The sequence below is a fragment of the Choloepus didactylus genome, chromosome 4, assembly GCF_015220235.1.
Source record: "Choloepus didactylus isolate mChoDid1 chromosome 4, mChoDid1.pri, whole genome shotgun sequence".
Classification (NCBI taxonomy): Eukaryota; Metazoa; Chordata; class Mammalia; order Pilosa; family Megalonychidae; genus Choloepus; species Choloepus didactylus.
Genome location: NC_051310.1, coordinates 15,443,820 through 15,469,416, shown reverse-complemented (window position 1 = coordinate 15,469,416; position 25,597 = coordinate 15,443,820). Strand labels below are relative to the sequence as shown.

Here is a 25,597-nt window from a genome sequence, read left to right as displayed (position 1 = left end):
TTTCATTACACAGTTACAGTCTTAAGGCCACAAAGCATCCAAGGTAACACCTCAGCAATCGGGTACCTTCACCGGAGGATGGCCAATGGCATCCGGAAAACCTCTGCTAGCTTGGAAGGCAGCTGGCATCTGCTCCAAAGCTCCGGCCTCAAAACGGCTTTCTCCCAGGACGTTCCTTTCTAGCAAGCTTGCTTCTCTTCAAAACATCACTCCCAGCTGCACTCTCTTTCCTCTTTGAGTCAGCTCATTTATATAGCTCCACCGATCAAGGCACACCCCTAATGGGTGGGGCCAAGCCTCCATGGGAACATCTCATCAAAATTATCACCAACAGCTGGGTGGGGCACACTCCAAGCAAATACAACCAGCACCCAAGGGTCTGCCCCACACAAGACCACAAAGATAATGGCATTTGGGGGACACAATACATTCAAACCAGCACAACCTGCATCAAAAAGGTAAGATCATTTAGTCATCAGACAGACTACATAAGGATGAAAATCGTGACAAAGCAGAATTCTGTTTTCAGCTCTGCTGCCCCTTTCCCCACGTGGAGAAGGGGCCTGCCTGAAACTCCCAATCTTCACAATAGGTTGAAGGCAGGAGTATAAACTAAAGAATATCCAGAAAGCCCTTTAGGCACCTTTTAAATATTTTGTCACAACTTGGAACACAGCAGGCAAAATTCATCAACAAAACTCACTGCATTCAAAAATGTTTATCACATTCTCGTTTGCAAGAAAAGAATATACTTGTAACATATGCCGAAAAAAAAAAAAATGGAAGGCAGACATAAGAATTTACCAATAGTTATTTCTGGGTGGTAGGTGGGATTAAGCTGATTTCATTCTTTACACTGATCTCTTTTTGATACAATTAATATATATTACTTATAAAGTTTGTAAAAATTCACATATGTTCAATATAATGGGCAATTTATAGGCTTATGGACAAGTTACCTGGATAAGCTCTGTTCAAGCATCAACAGTCCAAATTAATGTCTTTGTATAACACACCGCGTTCAGATGCGTCCTATGCAACAGGCAGGGCAAATACTCACTCCTCTTTCAGAGGGTGAAGCAAGAAAGCAAGTAACTGGCCCAGTATCCACGGACAGTCACCTCCGGCCTGAGCCCAGAGCCCGTGCCTTCGCGACTCCTGGTCTAACGCTCTCTCTGCTACACGGTTCAGTATCTCCTGACTTTATTCTTAACAAAGTAAATGCCCAGTTTTAGACTTCAGTGCCAAAAGTTATTTAAAACACGGCCTTCCTGTGACAGAAGCCGGGCCTGTGGCTGTGATAAGAAGAGCACAGAGCGGAAAGGAGGCCGAGGGCTGATCTCTGTCCGGCGCCACCCGGCCCGCAGGGCTGACCCGGGCTCGTCTTTTCATGGCTCATTCATCCATCCCGTGTCCCCAGACTACCAACCCTGCCAAGCACTGGGAATCCAGTGGGCTCGGGGACAAAGCCTCTCCTCGTGAAGCATGCAGCCAGCCCAGTGATGAGCCACCTCAAGGCCTCTAAGCCTTCTTCCACATTCCGCACTAGAACCCTGCTAAAACCTAAAATGATGGAATGGGTCTTCCCCCATAAGTAAGCCAAAGGAAGCCTGAGTTTCTTGTAAAAGTTTAAATGACTAAGAGTACCTTAGGCCAGGGCACCAAAATGCCTGGGGATCTGGTTAGAATGCAGATTCTGATGGAGTGGGTCTGGGGTGGGGCCTGAGATTCTGCATTTCTAACAGCTCCCAGGCCAGGCCGGTGCTGCTGGCCCCGAACCACACTCTGACCTGGCAGGCCCCTCTCCTAACCTTGGTGGGCTCAGGGTCCCTCTCTCTCCGAGGTCCAGCAGCCCTGTCAAGAGACTGCACTGCTCTGAACCCCAACTTCATTCTTAACTGAGTTGGTGCTCAACTCAGGTGTCTTTAGCAACACTGTGAGGTCCATGGGTGAGGAACCACAGTAAGGTGCCCCCGGGTTTGCTTTTATGATCATCCTGGAACAGGTGAGCATTACATATTTATTTTTAATATGACACATTAATATTAATTAATATTAATATAATTAATACAGCACAAAAAGTTGGGCATTTCTTCAAAAGATAGTTGCAGGTTGGAAATCTCAAGAGACAGAGTTCATGCTAGCATATTTTTACTGACTTATATTAAATCCAGGCACTGGGTATAATATACTACTTACTTAATAGCTCTCAAATTGTTCTCCCTCTTCTCTCCCTTCTCACTTCAACTATCTTAAAACTCTCAATAGTTCTCCCAGGAATTACTGCAATGACCTGCCTATCTCTTATGGGGTCACCGAACTGAGTCCCCAACCCCCACCCCTCACTGCCAGAACCGGGACAGTCTGAGAATTTACACCTTAGGAGGCTACTCCCAAGTCCACTCCACCTGACCAAGTCATCCTCAGGCTCTTGGTAATGGATAAAAGGTCAATTACACAAACATCTGAAGAAGCAACCAGGAAGTCAAGCAAGAGATACCAATGGAGCAAAAACTTCCATGTCCCCAGGGATCTTCAGTGGCCCCTGGAGGGGAAATGTGACAGCGACACTGAGATGATCCAACCAATGGCTCACACCTGATTCTGAGCTCGCCCAGCAATCTCCTCACTAAAATTAAGCCTCCTCGGGAAGCCTTCCCCTAGGATGGGGGCCACAAACTTTTTTGTAAAGGGCCAGATGGTAAATATTTTCAGCTCTGCAGGCCATACAATCGCTGTCACTATACAACTTTGCTGCTGCATTGCAAAAGCAGCCATAGACAACATATGAACTAATGGACACGGCTATGTTCCAATAAAACTTTATTGGTGGTCGTTCGCTGTCCCTTACCCTAGGGAGTGAAAATGTCCCTCCAGTCCATAAGACAGCCTGTCTTCTTTTTATCTTTCATTGACAGTCATTAACAACAGAATGGACACCACCAGGGGAACTGTGTAAATTAGCAATCAAGGCAGCAGGCACTAAAAAAGCAATGCCTGGCTATCTTTACAAGTTCAAGTTTGTCTTTCATTCTTCTGCTGATATACTGGTAAGTTACTCTTCAGTGAGGAAAAGTACCTTATTAATACACAAATGATAATCAAACTTAATATTTGGCTATGTTGCCCCTGTCATTTTTTTTCTTATAAAGAATTGTGCTTCTTCAGTTTGATTTTTCTGTAAACCTACAACTGCTCTAACTTAAAAAAAAGAAGAAAAAAAAAAAGGTGCATTTCCTAGAAAATAAAGCCAAGTCAAAAACTTCACAGTACGTCACACACTCAAGCGAAAACTCCACTTACAAACCATGTGTCTAACACTATTTGGGGAAATAGACTGAGACCTGAGTAAAGATGAGAAGTGAAAGTACTGTAATATCATTGCTCTATTACCCACAGCAATGAACATTTCTTGATGCAGCTGGCCTCAGAAGGCAATTTCCTAGCCAGCATCATTCTTGACAAAGCTGAAGGACCAAACAAAGTCACAAATGATCTTGCCACATCCCTACTCTTCTGTTTCATCAAAGTGAAAAATTTGTGAAGCAAAAGTAAATGGTCCCTGCTAAACCAGATCTTTGTGACTCTGCTATTTTTGCCCGTAGCCCTCCATGGTCCCAGACACACAGAAGTCTCCCTGAATGTGCCCTCATACCCATCCCCTCTCCAACATCCATCCATCCATCTACCCAAAAATGCGGACTGAACACTCACAAGGTGGGTGCTGAACAGTGAACCAAGAGACCAAGCCCTTCACTGAGCTCACAGTCAAGAGGAAGAGGAACACTTTAAATATAAACATAGAGGCTGTGAGCCAGCCATGATTGCTTTGCAGAAACCCAAGGCAGGGAGAGGGAGTTCTGGGTACGAGGTTTGGGGGCAATGCCCATTCTAGATAAATTATCACCAGCAACAAAGGTCACAAGGCCACATAAATTCAAACCCAAGTCTGACGGCAAAGCCCACACCTTCACCACCACGAGGCCTGACCTCTCCCGGCCTGTCCTCACTGCGACGGGGTTAGATATGATAAACTCAAGCCACGCAGAGCAGCTGGTTACACAATGGGGGGGTAAAGAGCCTTCCAAAGCTGAAGGTTTTCAAGCCCAGTGTTAAGTCCCCAGGGGGTGACAATAAATTCATATGTGAGCCTCGGCTGACAACAGGAGAGAGGCCAGGTCACGGCCACTAACTCAGGAGAGTGCTTTCCTCCCTGGCTGTGATTCTCCATCAGTGAAATGACATGGTAGCACCAAGCTATAAGGGGCCATTCAGTTCTCAAATCCTTTGATTTCATGATTAAAGAATGGGATTAAAACAAAACCCAACTAGATCTTATCTCAAATCTCAAATGAAAAAATGTATTTTGTTCAAGTTGGTTTATCCATTTTTTCCTCGAAAGGGAAATATTTGTGATTCAATGTCAATGGAGACTCTAGATTAGATAGAGCACACCCTTCAAGGTTACCCAACACTGATTCGATAGCAGTTGTTTTATAATTCTGTAAACTGGATTTCAGCAATGCAGATAATGCTTATCTATAGATATGCAAATGAATTGTCAAGTGGAGGTTCAATGGACTTGCGCCCCCATTGGAAATAGGTCAGTCTTGCCTCCTATTTGCACATTCATTTCAAATATTCCTGATCTATTAAAGTGCCTGGATGTAACATCTCACCAATGAGTCAAATAAAATCTTGAACACTTGCTGTGTTTATAGAGCACAGAGTGATGATTTTATCTTTTCTTAAATTATCTTTTTACATTACAGAAGGTACAAACAACCGAACTGTTCATGAATACAGATACAAATCAAAAGAATATTTTTAATATCTAATGGTGAAGAGAATTTAGGAATCTAGTAAAGTAAATATGGGTCAATGATTAACGGTTTTTCCACATTTTCAACACTCATTTATCATTTGAACTTCTTTTACCCAAATTACTATTTTTGGAAGCCTGAGGTCAGTGCAGTTTAGTAGTCTCTTTCCAAAATGACTGAACACAATTTGTATGGCTAAATTTTAAGTTAAATGCTGTTATAACTTTTATTTCAAGAAATTGGAGAGTGGACCTTAAACCAAAGCAATGTAGAAAGAACAAACATAAAACACCTGTTACCTATCTCCCAAACCATCAACTGTGAATATTTTGTGCATTTAAGTCTTTGGGCCCCTTAAAACAAATAAAACGTTACAGATGAAATTTTCCCCAGTCTCCTAGTCCCATTCTCCCCTACATCACTGGTAACCACTATTCTTCTAATCCATTTACTATACTTTTTAAAACATACATACCCACTCTGTAAACATTCCCCTACTAATGGACTAATGGACATTTAAGGCTGTTTCCACTTTTTACCATTTCAACATTGTAATAATAATAAACATTGTAAAAATAATAAATACATAATAAATAAACATCCTTATACCCCTGTCCCTGTGTACAAATGTCTCTATTTCTCCAGGGTATTTTCTATAAGTGAAACCATTGGGCCTTAAGAGAGGCATTTTGCCAGTGGCTATGCTGTTCTAAGGTACATTTCCACCAGTAGTGAATGAGAATTTAGTTCCTCAAATACTACAATCTCTTGATAGTATCAAACTTTAAAATTCTTACTCTGGTAGATATAAAATGATCTAATTTGCATTTCCTGGATTACCAGAAAAAGAGTCTCATTCTATGTTTATTAATCATTCAGATTTCAACACCCTCAATACATGTGACAACTTCTCCCATCATCAGCTGGAATTTGAATTATGGCCTAAAAAGCAACTTCTACAGTTTAAAAAAAAAAAAAAAGCTGGCATTTCTTCAAAAAATAGTTGTAAATTGGAAATCCCAAGAGACAGAACTAATGCTAGTTCATTTTTACTGACTAATATTACATGCCAGATGCTAGTTATGATGGATTCTACCTGCTTAATAGCTCTCAAATTGTTACTCTTCTCTCCATTCCCACTGCAACTATCTTAAAACCCTCAACAATTCCCCCAGGGATTACTGCAATGCCCTGCTATCTCTAACATAGCCTCTCTCCAGTACTTTTCCACACTATGGAGAATCTAAGATACAGATCTGACCATATGCACTTTCAGGACTAAATACAATCCAGCAAACCAGTTGTAGTTCTGCTTAACCCTCTATTCTGGCATCTCATGAAATCCCCTCCTCCAACAAGGCTCTGCTACTCCAGATCCAAAGAGCATTGCTCTTTCCGCGCCGCCGCAGTCCTATATTCTCCAGGTGAAACCCTTTCTTCTCCTCCATCTCACTAACTCCTGCTCATCCCCCAAACTCTGCTCACAAATCAAGGTTAGACGCTGCCCCTGTAACTCTGGAATTGTTCACTACTGACTGCCCTCTACGCTTAAGAAACAATCCCTTCCCTAGAAGCTTCTTAAGGCTCAACAGATGTTTGTTGACTAACGAAGCCCTGCGAAAAGAACGCTGCGCTACTCCACTCACTCCACACCACAGGGCGAGTCCCTGAACCGGCACTTATTTTCATCTATAAAACGAAGCACGTGACACGAAATTCCTCCAGCTGCCAGTGTTGGATTCTCAAGCATCGGCATGGGAAAACCTGTGGAGATATAACCTCCACTCTAATAGGGACAGGGACCAAACCCAGCTACTTTCACTTCCACCGCTGAAGTGGTTCGTCCTGCAGCTCTCACTAGCTCAAACATCTGACAACGAGGGCTTCCCCGACTTCTCCGAGCAGGTATTTTTAGACGTTTGGAAGTTCTTGTTGTTGTCGTTAACAGCCCTGGCTGGAAACAGGTGCCAACCTTAAAAGCAACCAACAGCCTGGATTGTTCCTAGATGATAAGGTCGGAGAAGCCCCAGCCCCGCAGCCCGCAGGGACCTCTGGCTGTGGACTTCAGCCAAGTCCGCTTGCGCCTCAGTCTCCCCCTCAGCGTGGAGGAGGAGCCTGGGCTTCCAACCTGAGCACGAGCGACAGAAGAGCGACTCCACCACCCCACCCCACCCCACCCCACAGACTGGCCGGCTGAGAGTCGCGGGGTTTCCCTTGGGAGTCATTGTTTCCCGAAATTCTCCGTCGCAGAGCGAGAAACCAATTACTCACAGAAGGCCGGGGGAAATGCAAGTCCCGGCCGAGAAGGGCGGCAGACAGGCGATTCTCGCCCGGGGCACGGAATCCGACCCTGGCCTCCCACCGGGACCGACGATTACCTGCGCCGGGAGACGACGGTGGTGGCGGTGGCGGGACCGTGGGAACCCCTCGCAGCGCGCAGCCTCAGACGACCGGCGCCCGACGTCCGCCCAGCAGTGATTGCGGTGAGGCCCCTAGCTCCCAGTTTTGAGGGCCTACTACGCCACGGTGATTGGTGAAGCTTCGGGGCGGGGCGTCTACGAAAGCCAATGGGAAACGAGGATGAGGCCGGCGAGCCAGAGTGACTACAAGTCCCAGCGCGCACTGCCAGAACTTCAGGGCCCTGAGACCTCGAGAAGTTGGAGAGCGAGCTGCCCAATGAGCAAGAGTCGGGGTCCTGGGGTGTACGGAGACGCGAGGGGCCTTGGTTCCAGAATGTCAACCGAGGGACCAAAGCCAGCGTGTGAAGGACTTTAACCCAGTGATTAAAACATTTCCTCACGTTGGAACTGCCCGAGAAGCTTTAAAAATGCCGCTACCTGCGTCTCACCTCCAGAGATTATTGTGATTTATTGGTCTGGATGTGACCTAGGTTTGAGAATTTTTCAAGATCCGCAGGTGATTCGGAAGTGCAGACCCATCTAATTCTCAGGACAACCCCATAGGAGGTAGGCCCTGTTATTGTTATCTGGTTTGACGGATAAGACAACTGAGATTCGGGCGGCTGAGTTGTTTTCCAAGGTCAAGTGGCAGAAGCTGAGCTGGGACCCAGGCAGTCTGTTGCCAGAGTCCCATCCTCTTAATCCTGCACAGTGCTACTTCTCAAATGTTTCTTATTAGCTCATAGCGAACTGTGGAGAAAAAAATGAAATACTGCTAGTGCGAATGCCATGTGGTTGGCGCCCAGGAAGTTGAACGGAATCGATGCGATGGGGAAAGTGCAACCCTGCCCAAAGGACATCAAGATCCAGGACTACATGCATACTACTACATACATAAGTTATGTCTTTTAATCTTTTACCGTCTTGTTTTACAGTAAATCATGGGTCAGCATACCTGTTTTGTTTGTTTTCTTTGTTTTCAGAGAACTTCACAGACCGTCTGACCTTATAGCCCACAAAGTAAAAACTATTTACCATCTGACACTTGACCAAAAAATTTTGCTGACCTCTGAATTAAGATCATGGGCCAAAATCAGAGCTCGGAGATGGCCATAGGATTCAAGCCCAGGTCTATCTAAATTCGAAGTCAATTTGCATGACCATTGTGCTTTCACTGTCTTCTGCAAAAGGGAGCTTTAAGAGCTCACTCACCTATTTATTAATAGCACATTTAGTGGGTGCCTTTATGTGTCAGGTGTAGCTGAGCATTGAGAGAAGTAAGATTCAGTTCCTTCTTGGAAATTCACTGTCTACAGTTGAAATGGAATAGAAGTGGTGGACTGAACTCTGGGATGCTTAGGCAAACAAAGGGCAGGGGATGGCCTCTTCACCTCCCTCAGCAGCACTGTAGGATGAGAGCTCCCAGTGTGGGAAAAGGAAAGGTGGCTGAAAACTGAGTGCTAGTGGGTGGCTAGGAGGGTGATGGTTCAGGGAAACCCCAGAGAGACTGAAGGTGGCTAATCTGGGCCATGCAGCAAGGAGGAGTTGGCCGAGATGAGAGAGGCCTACGGTAAGTGCTGGGTGCACACAGTGGGCTCTGCTGGGAAGCTGCATTCAAATCTCAACTCTACCACTGACAAGCTCTGTGACCTGGGTAAATAAATCAGCTTTTCAGTGCCTGGATTTTCCCACTTGTGAAATGGACATAGCAGTACCTACTTCATAAGGCGTGTACAGTGAAAAACTTGGCTAATCTTTGTCCCCAGATCATAGGGAAGGAACATCTGAATCTTTGGAATTTCCCAAGACAGGAGCATCTTCTGTATTCAGGGTGGGCCTTGGACCTCACCTGACAGTTCATATGCTAACAAGTCCTCGAGGTAGAGCCAGTCACACCTGTAGTCTTAGGGTTGAGGGCCAGCCACCCCAGAAAGGCCAACCATGTGATTAGGGGGTGGGGCTTAGAACCATGTCGTGTCATCCCTTACCAGCTGCAGCTTGAGTTCAGCCCTGTGGACACTGATTCTATCAACGTTGTCTATGTAATGAGATCCCATATAAACTCGGGATGAGTTCCATGATTGAGAAGCTAGATCTCTGTGCTGAAAGAGTGATGCATCTTGACTCCGCATGGACAGGATATGGAAGCTTGCATTTGACACGCACTCATATCTGACCCTGTGCATCTCTAACTTTGATTTCTTCTTATTTGCATCTTTTGCTATAATAAAGCTATAATCATAAGTATAGCATTTTCTGTGAATCAGTCTAGCAAATGATCTAACCCAGGGAAGTGATGAGAATCCCCAGATTTGTAGCCAGTTGGTCAGAAGTCTTGGTGGCTTGGGCCCCTGTACTTCCAACTTATGCCTGGAGGACAATCTTATAGAGGATTCACCTTAACCTGTGGGGTCTGGGCTAACTCCAGGTAGAGTCAGAATTGAATTAAATCGAGTTACTGCACTCTTTGCAATTGCTGATTGAAATTTTGTACCCCATAGTTGGTGTCAGAAGCAGCTGTAGATGTTTTGGGTAACGTTTACACAAGGTTCCTCTGGGAAATTTGCTAGCAGTGCTTAGCACAAGTAAGTGCCCATAAATATTAGCTGCCCCCTGGGTTAGGAGGCTGTGAATCCTAACCATTGAATGAGAGAAGGTGGAAGTCTTTGACCTTGGGCATTGCCTGTGCTCCTGGCACCCACCCTCAGTACACTGTGGGAAGTGCTGCAGCAAGGGCAAGATCAGGTACAGACTTGGGCCCTGAAACGGCCAGGGACGGCCAGAGGGCTTTCCACCAGAACTCTCACAAGGAAAGCCCCAGGCTGGGACTCTTTCCTGTGGTCAGTGGTTCCCTAGGCTTGTGCTAGATGTGAATCTGTGCCTTCGTGAGGGTGTCGCAGACAGTTGGGCCATCGGGATAACAGCAGAGTCGGTCTGCTTTTATTATCTGAAAGTGGGAGATTAAGTGAGAGATTTAAGCCTGTAAAGCAGCAGGTATTGGGAAGACTGAAAGAAAGTGCTTTGGTTTAGAGCAGGGCTTCTCCACCTGGGCACTGTTAACATTTGAGGCGCCTCATTCTTTGTTGTGGGGGGATGGAGGGATGGGGGGAGGGATGCTATGTTGGGCATTGTAGGATGTTTAGCAGCATCCCTGGCTTCTACCCATTAGATGCCAGTAAACCTCCCCACCTCACCCCAGCTGTGACAACAAAAAATGTCTCCAGACATTGTCAAAAGCCTCCTGGGGAGAAACGAGGGTGTCAAAATCCTCCTCCCCTCTCCCGTTGAGAACCACTAGTTTAGAGACAGAGCAGAACACACCATTCATTCATCTATTTCAGGGCCTGGGATCCAAATTCCCAAGTTTAAATTCCAGTTCTGCCACTTCCTAGCTGTATGACTTTGCATGATCACGTCACCTCTCTGTGCTTCAGGTTCCTCATCAGTAAAATAGGCAGTGATAGGAGCAGTGCTCTATTTCATAAAGTTGTTGTAAAGATCAAATGAATTAATATTCATTAATTCATTTGAGTTAAAACGACCTAGGACGAGGTCTAGCCACATGTCAGCTATTCCCGAGAGCATGGTAAGTGCTGGGCATTGCCTGGGCCCCAGGGTCCCCCCAGTGTGTTCTCCCCACTGCACACTGAGTGATCATCTTTAAAGTGTAAATATTTCAATCGTATAATATGCATACAGAAAAATCTGCAGCTTATAAAGCATACGGCTCAATACATTTTCGCAAAGTGAATACATTTAAATAATCAGCACCCAGATAAAAAATCTGAGCCTGGCCAGTACCCCAGAAGCCTCCCTTGGACCTCCTTCAGGGAGTCATTTTTAAACACAAATCACATCACATGATTCCCAGCTCAAAGACCTTTCCATCCCTTCCAGAATAAAATCCTACCAAGTTGACATCGCCTGACCCCTTCCTGTCCCATGTCCTCGTTTCCTGCCACCTCGCTCCACTCCAGTCCAAAAGGCCTTCTGGTCTTTGCGTTTGCAGTTCCCTCTGCCTGTAGTGCCCTCGCCCTTCCTGTCACACAGCTGGCTCCTGCCCAAAGCGGAGAGGGAAGCCCGGGCCAGCCGACCTCAAATAGCACGCAAACCTCCAGCCCTCTCGTGCCCTTCATCTCGCTTTACTAGCTGAATTAACATTTATATATGTTCCGGTTTGCTAAAGCTGCCGGAAATGCAATATACCAGAAATGGATTGGCTTTTATAAAAGGTGTTTATTATGTTACAACTTTACAGTTCTAAGGCCATATAAGTGTATAAATTAGGCATCAAGAGGTAGATACCTTCTCTGAGGAAAAGGCCGATGGTATCTGGAACATCTCTGTCAGCTGGAAAGGCACATGGCTGGTGTCTGCTGGTCCTTTGCTCCTGGATTGCTTTTGCTTTCAGCTTCTGATTCCAGTGACTTTCTCCTTAAGTGTCTGTGGGTTCTCACTTGGGTTCTCACTTAGCTTCTCTGGGGCAAACTCTGGGCTTCATCTCTTCTCTTAGCATCTCCAAACGTCTTTCTGCATGTCCAAGCGTCTGGGTCTATGTCAGCTCTAAGCTCTCTTAAGGACTCCAGTAAACTAGTCAAGACCCAACCTGAATGGATGGGGTCACATCTCCATGGAAATAATCTAAAAAGGTCTCACCCACAGTTGGGGTGAGTCCCATGGAAACAACCGAATCGGAAGATTCCACCCATAATAAATCTGCACCACCGAGATTGGATTAAAAGAACATGGCTTTTGTGGGGGACATAATAGAAGCAAACCAGCACAATATATTTGGTTGTTAATTTCCTGCCCCTCCACTAAAATATAAACTATATGAGGGCAGGGGCCAGTCTGTCTTACTTATTTCTCTACCCCCAGTGCCTAGAACAGTACCTGGCATATAATAGGAGCCCAGTAAATATACATTAGCAGAATTAAATGCTATGATAAAGGCAAGTACGGTTTGCTGTTCTCCTGTACACAGAGGAGGCAGCATCTCTTCTAGTTGGTTGTTGAAGATTTTAAGCCAATCAATAAGCATTTATTGAACTCTGTGCTAGGCAGTATTCCACAAAAGACCTAGTGACCCTCATCCATGTGTAACCTGGTCCCCTTCGAGTGTGGCTGGAATCTGTGACTATAATGAGATAGCACTCCCATGATTATGTTAGATTCTATGGCAAAAGGGAGATCAGCCAGGTGGATGGTCCCAATCTAATCACACAAGCCCTTTAGACGCAGAGAGATTCAAAATGTGAGAGGGACAAGCCATTGCCAATTTGAAGATGGAAGAGGCCACAGGCACGTGGGCAGCCTTGAGTTGCTCAGAGAGGGCCCTCCCGCCCCCCCACCCCCACACCACTGACAACCAGCAAGGAAATGGGGAACTGAATCCCCAGCCACAAGGAGCTGAATGCAGCCAACATCCTGAATGAGTTTGGGAATGGATGGTCCTAGAGCCTCCAGATAAGAGCCCAGCCTGAGTAACATCCCATTTCAGTCCTGGAACCCTAAGCCGAGATCCTGGTCGAGCCTGCTCAGATGTCTCACCTACAGAACTCTGAAACAGGGTGTTGTTTTAAACTGCAAAATGTGTGCTGATTCACTACACAGCAATAGGAAACGTACACAGACCCCTACTGTGCCCTCAGCACTGGGCACATGGGTGATAGAGCTTCCCAAGAGGCTTACAGTGGGGTGGAATGAACACAAAGACTGTGAGCCTTGGTTCCAGTTCAGACCAGCCTTCTCTGGTCACTGAGAGAGGAGCCCCTTGGGGGCTGCATTTCCCTGTGTCAGTGTCACAGGGCCCAGCCAGTTCCTGGCCCATCTTGACCTGTCGGCCCCACCATTCCCCTCTCCAGACATGCCCACATTTCCTCCCATTCTCAGGAAACAGCTCCAACCATTTGAAAAGTAAAACCCAGATTTGGATTAGGCTTTGTGCCCTTTTTTGGAGCAACTCTGAGTTGATAATGAGCCCTTTATACTTACACAGTATTTACCATTGTAGTAGAGACTGCCAGCTGCTTACCACAATCCATGTTCTCCTTGTCTTTCTGGCACACCACTAGACTACATTTCCCAGTGTCCCTTGCTGTTGGCTGTGCTGAGTTAGCCATGTGTCTTAGCCATGTGACTGTGTTCTAGCCAATGAGATATAAGCAGAAGTGACGTGACCCACTTTTGGGTCCATTTCATTCAAACCTCCTACTGTGTTCCTCCATTTGCTCTTTCTCCCAGGATGGCCCTAGAAGCCATGTCTTGAAGTTTGCAGACTTTCCCCCAGTTTGAGTCCCTGAATGATTATTTGGAGGAGACTCTCATTGCTGGCTTGTTCACCCAGGAGTATTATGTGGACAAGAAATAAATTTCTTTTGTGTTTGAGCCATTTTATATGTGGGGAACTATTTGTTACAGCAGTTAGCCTATCCCAGAGGTTCTCAGTGTGTGGTCCCGGGACCGCCAGCCTGAGCATTACCTGGGGTCTTGTTAGAAATGCAAATTCTTGGGACCCACCCCAGACCTACTGTGGAAGACAGAAATGTCCATATCTTAATCCCCGGAATCAGTGAATCTGTTACCCTTAAATGGCAAAAGGGACTTCGCAGATGTGATTAAGTTAAAGATATTGAGAAGGGGAGATTATCCTGGATTATCCAAATGGGCCCAAAGTGATCACAAGGGTCCTTATAGGAGGGAGGCAGGATGGCCAGGGTGAAAGAAAAAAATGAGATGACAGAAGCAAAGGTTGGAGTGATGCACCTTGAAGATGGAGGAAGGGCCATGAATCAAGGAATACAGGAGGCCTCTAGCAGATGAAAAAGGCAAGGAAACAGATTCTCCTCCAAAGCTTCCAGAAGGAACGTATCCCGGCTGACACCTTGATTTTAGTCCTCATAATACTCATTTCTCAAACCTGCAGAACTGTGAGGTAATAGATTTGTGTTGTTTTAAACCACCAAGTTTGTGTTAATTTGTCACAAGCAGACATAGGAAAACTAATGTATCTTACAAAGCAGGAATTCTATGTTTTAAGAAGCCTTCCATGGGATTCTGTTGCATGCTCAAGTTCGAAAACCACTGAACCACCCTAACTAATACAATTGGTTTACAGCATTCATGTACATTACTCATTTGGGGATTATAACTCCCGTCTCACAGATAAACAAGTAAAGCAATTCATCTTAAGTCTTAATGTGTTGGGAAGAGAGAGGGAGTGTGGAAACCCAGGTCACCTAGCTCCCAGCCTGAAGGCAGTCTTCTGGCACAGGCTTTGGTTTTTACATCAGACTGATCTAAGTTTGAATTCTGGCTCTGCAACTTATCAGCTTGGTATTCCTGTCTATAAAATGGAAATAATGCTTAACTTTTTAAAAAGGGAGGATTAAGGCATACAATAGTTGCTCAATAACTATTCACTTTCTTCTCCATTCATCCCCATTGCATTTTTTAGTTTAGTCTCAAAACCCCCCTGCAATCTATCCTCTGCACAGCAGCCAGACTGCTTACATTTTTAGATCTTAAATTTTTAGAAGATCCCTGCTCTCCCCTAATGAAAACTTACTCGGGCCTATAAGGCCCTCTGTGACCTAACTCCCCAGCTCCCTCTCTGGCCTCATCTCCCATGATCTGCCTGTCTTGCTTTGCCAGGGCTGCTGTAACAGAGAACCATAGAATAGTTGGATTGAGCAACAGAAATTTATCATCTCAGTTCTAGAGACTAGAAGTCCAAATCACGGTGGCAGCAGGGCCATGTTCTCTCCAGGGTCTTGGGGCTCTGATGGTGGCCAACTACCCGGGATGTCCCTTGGTTTGTGGCATAACTCAGGCTCCACCTCCATCACATGGCCATCTCGCTCCACCCCCCCCCACCCCCCCACCCCCGCCTTGCGTGCACTATTGCTCTCTGTCCCCTGCTGTGTCTAATTCTCCCCTTCTTATAAGAACACAAGTCTTATTGGGTTGGGGCCCACCCTATACCAATGTGGCCTCCTCTGAACTAATAACATTGTCAAAGATCCCATTTACAAACAAGACCATTTTCACAGGTCAGGAGTTAGGACTTGAACACGTCTTTGGGGGAACACAATTCAATCCATCACACCACCCCCTTGCAACCTCCTCTCTAGTCTCCTTGTTGATTCTCAAACATGCCAAGGTCCTTCCTGCCTAATGTCCTTCCATTGACCTTTTCTGCTGCCTGAATCCTCTTCCCATGGAATCCACAAGGCTCGTTTATTTATTTTTATTGTGAACTATAATAAGCATACAGAAAAGTGCATTAAAACATGTATGTATAGTTTAATGCTTTAATAAAGCAAAAATACCATATATCCACCACCCAGGTCGGGAATTAAAACATCACCAGCACCTCAAAAACTCTTGTTTGACCCAACCTGATCACAACTCCCTCCCCCGTCCCCCAGAGTCAAACCTCAGTCACTGTAACTCTTTCCTTGCATTTTTTTCTATGGTTAGCACCTAACCCTGTAGCCTTAAACAATATAGTTCAGTTTTGCCTGCTTTTGAGCTTTCTGTGATTGGGTTTCTACTATTCTTTTGTGCCCTGCTTTTGCTAAACATTATGTATAAGCCAATCTTCCATTAACTGCTTATAGAAGCAGTTCATTCATTTTCATTGCTTTGCAGTCATATGTTGTACAATCATATCACAACTTACTTATCTTTCTACCATAAATGGACAATTGGGTTGTTTCCAAGTTTGGAGTGATGCTGGTATGAATATTATTATTCTTGCATTTTGCACATATACAGGAGTTTCTCTTGGTTAAAGATCTAGGAATACAATCACTGCATCATGGGGTAGGTGTATTTTCAACTCTTCTATATGATGCCAAACTGGTTTCCCAGGGGTTCCCACTTTCCCCTCCCACCCCCCACATATGCAAGTTCTACTAGCTCCACAGCCTCCCCATCACTTGGTGGCGGCAGACTTTTTCACTTCTGCCACTCTGGTACATCTGGTACAGCCTCTCACTTGAGGTCTTTACTTTACCTGAAACTGACTTTTTGTAGATTGAATGAGTTATTTCCTCACTTTATTTGATCTCTGTCAAATGTCATTCCGTCAGACAGGTTCCCCTGAATGCTCTATAATAAAAACCCTGGGTCCCCATCTGCTGCTCTCCATCCCCTCACTTGGTTTCATCTTCTTCCTTCTGGCATTGTATTCTATATTTCTCTTATGACATTATACTCTATATTTATTGGGTTGAGTTACTTTTGTTTCTTGACAGGAGCCAGGCTGTGGTCCAAGTGCTTTACAGGTATTATATCTTTTAATCCCTCCAACACCCAATGAGGAGCAACCCTATGTGGTCAGTGCTGTTATTAAGCCTATTTTATGGATGAGGAAACAGAAGCCGGGGAGATTATGTAACATGCTCAAGGTCACGCTGCTGCTGAGTGGGAGAGCCAGGCAATAGTGGGGGGATCCACTATTTTTTTTATTGTCTGGTTCTCTACTAGAATGTGAGCCCCAGAAGGGCAAGGCGTTTGCCTGATCTGTTGATCTCTGTACCTCTGGTGCCCAGAACAGTGCCTGGTACATGGGAAGTGTTTCAATGCACACTTGTCGAATAGCCTCAGGAAAACACACCACTTAGTTCTGTATCACAGCTGGGTGCTGGATCCCACTTTGGTAATGTAATGGGGAGGTTATTAAACCTAGTTATTTAGCATTGCCCTGTAAATCATATTGCCTCAGAGTGCATCCTCAATTAAGGCTAAGCCAGGGTTTCTCCACCTCGACACTATTAATGTTTGAAGCTGGATTATTCTTTGTTATGGGTGCTGGTGGGTGGGGCTCTCCTATGCATCACAGGATATTTAGCAGCAGCCCTGACCTCTACACACCACATGCTGGTAGCATACCTTCCCTGCAGCCCAAGTTGGAACAATCAAATATGTTCCTAGACATTGTCGAATGTCCCCTGGGGGTCAAAACCACTCCCAGTTGAGAGCTACTGAGCTAAGCCTCTTATCAGGCGGGGGCGTAGGGATGTTCGGGAAGTGGGGAAAGAGGAAGATGTAATCCGGAAGGGCTGCCATCCAGAAAGAAGAGACAGCTTCCCCAGTTCCCTCCAGAGAGAGAGAGAGAAAGGGGCTGGGGATCAGTCAAGCTGGGATGGGGCTTTTCTTCCCCAAGGATGCCCCAAGGACACCCTGCACCCCCTGGGAGCATTTACTCTTCAGAGGGACCCAGGTAGACATTCCTGCCTGGCCTTCATGCAGGTGGTTTATAAAGTGGAGACGCTGTGTGTTGGATAAATGAATAGATGGCTGTCTGTGTGTTGGCAAATACAAGGCTTCTGGAAAACCTGTGGCCCACACAAAGAAAGTGTATATGTTGTTATAAACCATAGTTTTCAGACTCATTTCTGGCCACATTGTATGTTACCACCACTTTTATTTCTTCTTTTACTTCTGCAGTTATCCCTTCCACATTGTGACTTCCTCATCTCAGTCTCACTATATTGCAGGTGGGCATGAGAAATTAAATGGGAACTTATTTTGGAGTTTTGTAGAAGCCACAGACAACATGCAAAGGCCAGTAGAGACATGCCAAAGGCTAATGGTAAGTACCAATAGGGAATTTCATAGGTTATTTTTTTTTAATGTCTTGTTATATATGCAGTATGTTTGGTGTTATTCTCCTCAAATTTGTTTCTTTTTAAAAAATTTTTCTTATTTGTTTCATATTTTGTAAGTTCCTTTTCATACAGTATTTTTCCTTAACATTGACCTACATATACTATGACCAATAACCCAAATTTTACAATATGGTACTGTAAACACCCCATAAAAGAAAAAGAAAAAAGTCAGACTTCTTCTCTGGTACAAAGGGAGGGCCAAAAAATTTTATGTGTTTTTCCGGTTCTCAGGGACACCTCACCCCTAACCCTAGTGATGTGGAAGAGCTAACTGCACTTTTTATCCCCAAGGTCAGTCTTTTAATGTAAGAACCTGTGCTTGGGAGGAAAAACCTTGATTTTGTAGAGCCAGGCTTAGGTGCAATGCTGGGTGTCTCAGAGTTTTACCATCAATGGAGAAATAACTTAAAGTGTTTTTTTGGGTTTTCTGTCCAGCAACACTGTGGCCAATGAATTCCATGGCCCTTCTAAGATTTCCTTTCTTATAATGTTTTTCAAAACAAATCAGGATATATTAGGAAGACGGGTCAGCTCCCTAGAAGCAAAGCCTGAGAGGGGATGCCTGTATTTCCTATAAAAATTTTTTATAAAAAGGTGGGTTTCAGGTCAGGAATATGTCTTCCATATTTACATAGCTTCAGTATCACTCTTCCTTTTATTGATGCTCTTTTTATTTTAGGCAAATAAAGAGCTGCCTTTAATAAGACTGGGTGTAAATAAATAAATCGGTCACAAATACGTGGTTCATCTTTGCATTCTCCAAGTTTCTTGACTCTTGGGGGCTCAGATATTTTCACAGCGCTTTACAACATGTTTTCAGCAGCTAGCATGAAACTGGGATTGTGGCCATAGGGTCCAGACTCAATGGATATAAGTTACATGGCCCAGTCTGCTGAGTCTTAGGGCAGTATCCTTAGTTACTGACATCCACAGTCAAAGTCTTCTCTGGGCCAGTAAGCACTTCTTAGTCACTTGGCAGATGCACTCCACAACCTTTGGCTGACATGTGATGGGGTGGGTGGGTCTGCATCAGATGACTTCTCCAGATTTGATCAGCTGAGCCGAGCATTTTTCTATAACTGTGTCCTGGGTGAAGAGCCTCTTAACATTGACCTGCCTGGAATGTCATTCCTTATTATGCACTGATAGGCAGGTTGATAATGAGTTCTTAGATTCCTGAAATCAGAAGACACCTTAGAGGAGGCAGTGATAGTGGAACCAATGCAAACCACCCAGAAACTGGCTGGGCACCCTTGGATGAGTCCCTCCAATTCTGTTATGGATTGAATTGTGTCCCTCAAAAAGATAGGTTCACATCTTAAACCCCAGTCCTACAATTGTGACCCTATTTGGAAATAAGGTCTTTGAAGATGTTACTAGTCCAGATGAGATCGTACTCCTATATGGCTGGTGTCCTTATAAGAAGAGGAAATTTGGACACAGACACAGAGGGACGATAGCCACACGATAGGGACAGAGATCGAGTTCTGCGGTAAGCCAAGGAATACCGTGGACGACCAGCAAGCCACCACCAGTACCCTACAGACTTCCAAGGAAGCAGGGCCCTGCCGCAACCTTGATTTCGGACTTCCAGCCTCCAAAACTGTGTGGCCATAACGTTCTGGTGTTCTAAGCCACACGGTTGTGGTACATGGTTCCAGCGGCCCTAGCAAACTGGGACAGCCTCCCACTCTTTCTGGTCTCTAAAACGAGAGGTTTGCCCTCAATGATTCTTCAGGCCTTTTCCGGCTTTAACAGACCCACAGGTCTAGGGCTTCCCAGACACTTGGGTTTCATTGATCAGGACAGTTTTCATCAACTTTCGAGAACTGGCAGAGGACAGTTCAAGTGAGGAGAATGAACAACAGCTGCTATTACTGCCATTTTCTGTCAACATGATTTCCAGAAAGGAAGGACATTTCATTTAAAAAAATCAAAAGAAAAAAAAAAAAAGGAAATAATCTCAGAATAAAAGACAGTCTTTGTTAAGAAAAAAGGTTCAGCAGCTTCAACATATGCACTGTGCACTGGCCCTGTCTATCTCATTTTCCCCAACAGGTTTATTAGACATAACTTAAATACCATACAATGCACACATTTTAAGTGTACAATTCAATAATTTCCAGTGGATTTACAGAGTTATGCACCCATCAGCACAATCTAGTTTTAGAACATTTCCGTCATCCCCAAAAGATCCCTCATACTCATTTGCAGTCACTTCCTCTTCTCACCACCAGCCCCTGGCAACCACTCATCTACTTTCTGTCTCTACAGATTTGCCTTTTCTGGACATTTCCTATAAATGGAATCAGACAGTATGTGGTCTTTTGTGTTTGGCTTCTTTCACTTAGCATAATGTTTTGTCATATTATGTATCGGGACTTCTTTCCTTTTTATTGTCGAGTAGTATTCCATTGTATGGATATACCACATTTCTTTTTATCCCTTCACCAGTCATTGGACATTTGGGGTGTTTCCAGTTTGTGGCTATCATGAGTTATGCTGCCGTGAGCATTCTCATGCATGTCTTTGTACGGAGAAATGTTTTCATTTCTCCCGGGTAGATACCTGGGAGAATAACTTCTGGGTCATATAGCAAATTTATATTTATCATTTTAAGAAACTACCAAACTGTTTTCCAAGTGGTGGGACCATTTTACATTCCCTCCAGCAATGGATGAGGGTTTGTCGTTTTCATTTTGCAGCAGCCTGGGAACAGGGCACCGTTCTTTCCATTATACCACACTGTCTCCCCAGCAGAGGGGGTGGCCATACAGCAGAGTGGATCCTTGGCCCAGGGACACATGGTCGAGGGATGTTTGCTGTGTCTTGGGAAGCTCAGCATCTGTACCCCCTTGCTAATGGAGAATCTTCACTGATCAATTCTTGGAGGAGGCAGTGCCTGCCTTCCTCTCCAGAAGGGAGAAGGCCAGATGCTCACTTCCCCTTTCTCTCTGGCCACCCAGGCGGGGCTCCGGGTCCTGGCACAGCCCACCAGGCTCCCACTAGACCTCCGCCTCTGATGCTAGTGCCCAGGCCTCAATTTGTCCCTTCGACTTCTCATCCTTGGCTCCTGACATCTAACAACCTTCAATCACATAAACACACACAAATCTCAGCAAAGACGAGCAATAGTTTTTCATTCAATGTCGAAAGATCGCAATCCATAATTAGAGGTGGAAAACATTTCCTTTATTTCAAGGCAAAAACGTGTTCATACCATCAAATGTCTTTCCATATACGTCAGTGGGTCTCAATCCTGGTGAGCATTATACATCTTTTAATAACACCTCTACTGAGATGTAATTTAAAAACCATGAAGTTCACCCTTGAAAGTATACAATTCAGCGACTTTTAGCAGATTCACACCGTTGTGCAACCATTACCACTATCTAATTCCAGAACATTTCATCACCCCAGAAAGAAATCCCTTGCTCATTAGCAGTCACTCTCTGTTCTCCTCTCCCCCCAGTCCCTGCAGCCACTAATCTACTTTCTGTCTCTATGGATTTGCCTGTTCTGGGCATTTCATATAACAGAATCATGCAACATGTGGCCTTTTGTGTCTGGTTACTGTCACTCAGCATAATGCCTTCAAGCGCCATCCATGTTGTAGCAAGTCTCAGAACGTCATTCCTTTTTGTAGCTGGGTAATACTGCATTGTACGGATATATCACAGTATTTTATCTGTTCAGCAATGGCTGGACCTTTGGATTGTTTCCATTGATTGGCTATTATGAACACTGCTTCTGTGAACATTGTGCACAGGTTTTTGTATGGACGTATGCTTTCAGTTCTCTTGGGTAAATGCCTAAGGAGGAGGAGAGGAATTGCTGGGTGTGGCAGGCAAAATAATGGTGCTCCAAAGGTGCCCACATCCTAGTCCCCAGATCCTGTGACTATGTTACTTTACATGGCAAAAGGGACTTTGTGGATCAAGTTAGGGATCCTGGGATGGGGAGATGATCCTGGATTACCCAGGTGGGCCCAGTGTGATCAGAAGAGTCCTCATAAGTAGAAGAAGGAGGTTGCATGAGAAAGACATTCTGGCCACTGATGGCCTTGAAGACAGAAGGGGGGCCCAGGGCTCAGAAGTGTGGACAGTCTCTAGTAGCAGAAAAAGGAAAGAAGGAGTGCATGCCTGCCCACATCCTGATTTTAGCTCAGTGAGACCCATTTTGGACTTCTGGCCTCCAGAACTGCAAAATAATAAATTTTTGTTGCTTTAAGCCACCAAGTTTGCCGTAGTTTGTTACAGCAGTGCCAGGAAACTAATACACTGGATTATAGAGTACTCCCAGCCTTGGTTTTCCATCACTAGCAGACACATGCAGGGAGGCATCATTGGTTGGGATAAAGAGCATAATCTCTGGAACTCGGTGTTTGGGTCCAAATTCCCACTCTACTACATACTCTATGTGACCTTCAGTAAGTTATTTAAATTTTCTAGGCCCCAGCTTCCTCATCTGTAAAATGGGGCTAATAATCCCTCCTGTTTTAGTTTTCCAGCTGCTAAAACAAATACCGTACAATGGGTTGGCTTAACAGTTTATTGGTTTGATGGTTTCAGAAGTTAGAAGACTTGCTTCCTCCCAGAGTCAGTATCTTCTGGCTGCCTGGCAAACTTTAGGGTTCCTTGGCTTTTCTATCACATGGCAGTGCACATGATGGCATCTTCTCCTTTCTCTTCCAGGTTCTGCTGACCTCCAGCTTCCGGCTGCTCCCGTGGCTTCTCTTCTGTGACTAACTTCCTCTGCTTATCAGGCCCACTCTCATTCATTAGCTGGGCACACCTTAACTAATTACATCTTCAAAGGGCCTATTTACAAATGGGTTCACACCCACTGGATCAGGGGCTGGGCCCTGAACATGCCTTTTGTGGGGGGCATGATTCAATCCCCAACATTTCCCTCAAAGGCTGATGTGAGTATAAATGAGTTAATATATGTTGAATAGGGCTTAGAACAGTGCCTGATTTATCGGAAGCACTCTGCAGAATTATTAGCTCTTATCATTACTCACATGGTCTTCCCAGTGGCAAAACCAAATTCTGGTTAAACCTTTGAAAAGACATTTTCTTCCTTCCATCAATCCACATCTTGCTCCAGAAATCACAGCTTCCTCCATGGACAAGGATCCCTGTTATATGTTTTTATCCAGTCCCTCAAGACATTATAACTTAGCAAATATTAACAAAGTGTGCAATGAGTAGATGAGAGTTGAAGAGCCCTCCGGGTCCAACTTCTCGTGACCTTTCTAGAATCAATAAGGCCCCTTTCTGACTTCTGGCTGGGTAACTTTGGAGATGAAAGAGCCCAGGCCCCTCGTTTTGTGAATAAAGAAACCGAGACACCGAAGAAGACGTGATGCCTGATATCACACAGCAAGATGCTGCAGAGCCGGCGGTGGGCTGGTTCCCGGTTTCCGGTCCAGCTGCCTCTCCCACTGCAGGAGAAAGAGGCCAAGACTTTGGGCTGACTCCAGGCTGACCTCAGGACCTCAGGACCTGCCCTGGAAGTTGCTCGTTGAACCGAGTTCCCAGAATCACCTTGCTTCACGTCCTTATACTTCTCCCAAATAAAGCTTCCTTTTCCAATTTAGGGTCCAGTTAATTGAGCTTCAGTTTATCAAAGAAATATCATCAATATCATCTCTCATCACATCTTCCATCTTTAGCCCCAAATGAGCACAAAAGGCATGTAGCAAAAGCCACTATTATTTTTGGCTGGTATCCTGGCACCCGTGACTTCCCCAAATCAGAGCTCAGTTGCATAAAGAGTGAAACTGGCTTGTCATGTTCCGTAAAATACGCTGACAACAATTAATATGAATTAAAAAGTAAAAATAGTTAATGTGAGAAAAGAGTTCCTTTTTTCCCTTCTTTCCTTATGACAAAGCACTTGGTTAAAAATGAGATTGCTGACTTGGGAAAAAAGAAAATAAAACAGGAAGCAGTAAATGGCTAACAAAGCATTTTATCCCAGAGAAGACTCCCTGCAAACTGCATAAATGAGTGGACAGACCCTGAAACGATGAGCAGTCATGCAGGGACTGTGAATGGATTCCATCCTCTTGGGGATGCCGTGTGCTACCAGCTCCCAGCGCCCCATACCTTCCCTTCATCTTTCGGAAGGAGCTCTGTGTCTTCATACTGTAACTGCCCCCTGAACAAATACTCTCATGTTACCAACAACAACAAAAAAGAAATCCTTTACCCAAACCCCTAAAAGTTTTCTCATTTCATATGGGATCATTTGCCCAAATTTAAAACATTTTATTTCTTTTTCTTGTTTTATTCGATTGGCTGGAAATTCTAGCACAATGTTGAATAACAATGGGTTTCCTATTTTTTTTTTTTTTTTTTTAGCAATTCACTTTGTTGTGAAATATTTCAAACATAAGAGAAGAAAAGAAAATGACAAACATCCTCATACCCACCACCCAGCTTTATCAAATCATAACATTATGCCATATTTGTTTCCTGTGGTAGGAGACAGTTCAAGTGTGGCTGGCCCCCCTTTCCCGTGGATACATAAATACACCCCGTGCCTTGGTCCTAGCAGATGGGGACACCAGCATAATCCCTATTGTCCCGGCTCTGTAAACATTCGCTGGAGATAGTCGGGTTAAAGCCTGGCATATTTTATGAATCTGGCTCAACCCCCCACCTCCCCTGCCCCCACCCCCCACCCCACCCCGTTGTATGTCTGCTCCTGGCCAGGAGGAAGGTTGCTGCATCCTTCCACTGGGCACAAGACAGGTGGCGCCTGCAGATGGAGACCCAATGGCCATGAGGGACGGAGGCCCACTAGGGAAGCTGGCCTCTCTCTGCCCCTTCTGTGTGAGTGCCCGCCCCTCCGTCAGTGCCTGTGTGAGCCGGGCTTTTGCTGGGGGCCTCGACATCTGCGAGGTATGGAGTGTTAGGACCCTCACACTGCAATTCCTGGTGGTGGCCTTGTTAGGCTCTTGCTATCTTCCATGCACCAAGACCCCACCCCTGGAGGAGGTAACAGGTGTCTCTCCTGACTGACCAACCAGCACAGTGGGCAGTGTGCCGACAGTTCGACGTTTCTGATACATAAAAAATTTGATTTTGAAGGCCTGTGTGTCCTTCTTTCTCCAGCCAGAAGTAACTACTGTTACAAATTAATATTTATTATTCCTGTGAATTTTATACTTTTAATATGCTTCTATACATCTACAAAAATCATATAGTATTGTTTTATAGATTTAAAACTTTTAAATAAATGTTATAGCATATGTATAGTTCTTCAACTCCTTTTTTTACAATGAAATTACTTTTTTGTGAAAATAATTATGTTAGCTTTCAGCCATTTCTTACCAATTAGGCAAGTGTGTGTCAAACACTGAGGCTTAGTGGGAAAAGGTGGCCTTGGGTTTGGAAACAATTTCTGACTGAATAGGGAACTCTCACCTTATATCACATTTTCTTTGTTTTCACTTTTTATTATGGAAAATCTCTAACATTTACTAAAACAGACAGCCCTGTGTAATGCACCTCCATGCACTGATCAGTCAGACTCAACAATGACAACTGATGGCCGCTCTTGTTTTATTTGTGCCTCTACCCACTCCCCCCAGTCCACATTATTTTATAACAAATCCCAGACATTAGTTTATCTCTACTGGGGTCGTCAGCCCCAAAGATGGCCCCTCATGGCTCTCACCTCCTGCGTT

The 25,597-nt window shown here is 44.8% G+C and overlaps 1 protein-coding gene and 1 long non-coding RNA gene across 3 annotated transcripts in view; one reads left to right on the top strand and one right to left on the bottom strand.

Moving 5' to 3' along the window:
- Positions 1-7,338, bottom strand: part of LGMN (legumain) — a 50,246-nt gene extending 42,908 nt beyond the window's left edge. Inside the window, exon 1 of one of the 2 annotated variants that reach the window (XM_037832029.1) lies at positions 7,202-7,338. The gene's annotated coding sequence lies outside the window, so the exon portion shown is untranslated. Of the gene's footprint in view, positions 1-7,094 lie in introns of both variants that reach the window. The other variant, XM_037832030.1, reaches the window with a different exon arrangement.
- Positions 7,339-7,449: 111 nt separating this feature from the next.
- LOC119531141 lies at positions 7,450-22,719 on the top strand. Its single transcript, XR_005216227.1, has 3 exons — positions 7,450-7,789; positions 17,728-17,822; positions 22,593-22,719. It is a non-coding gene; the product is annotated as an uncharacterized LOC119531141 (long non-coding RNA).
- Positions 22,720-25,597: the final 2,878 nt, after the last annotated feature.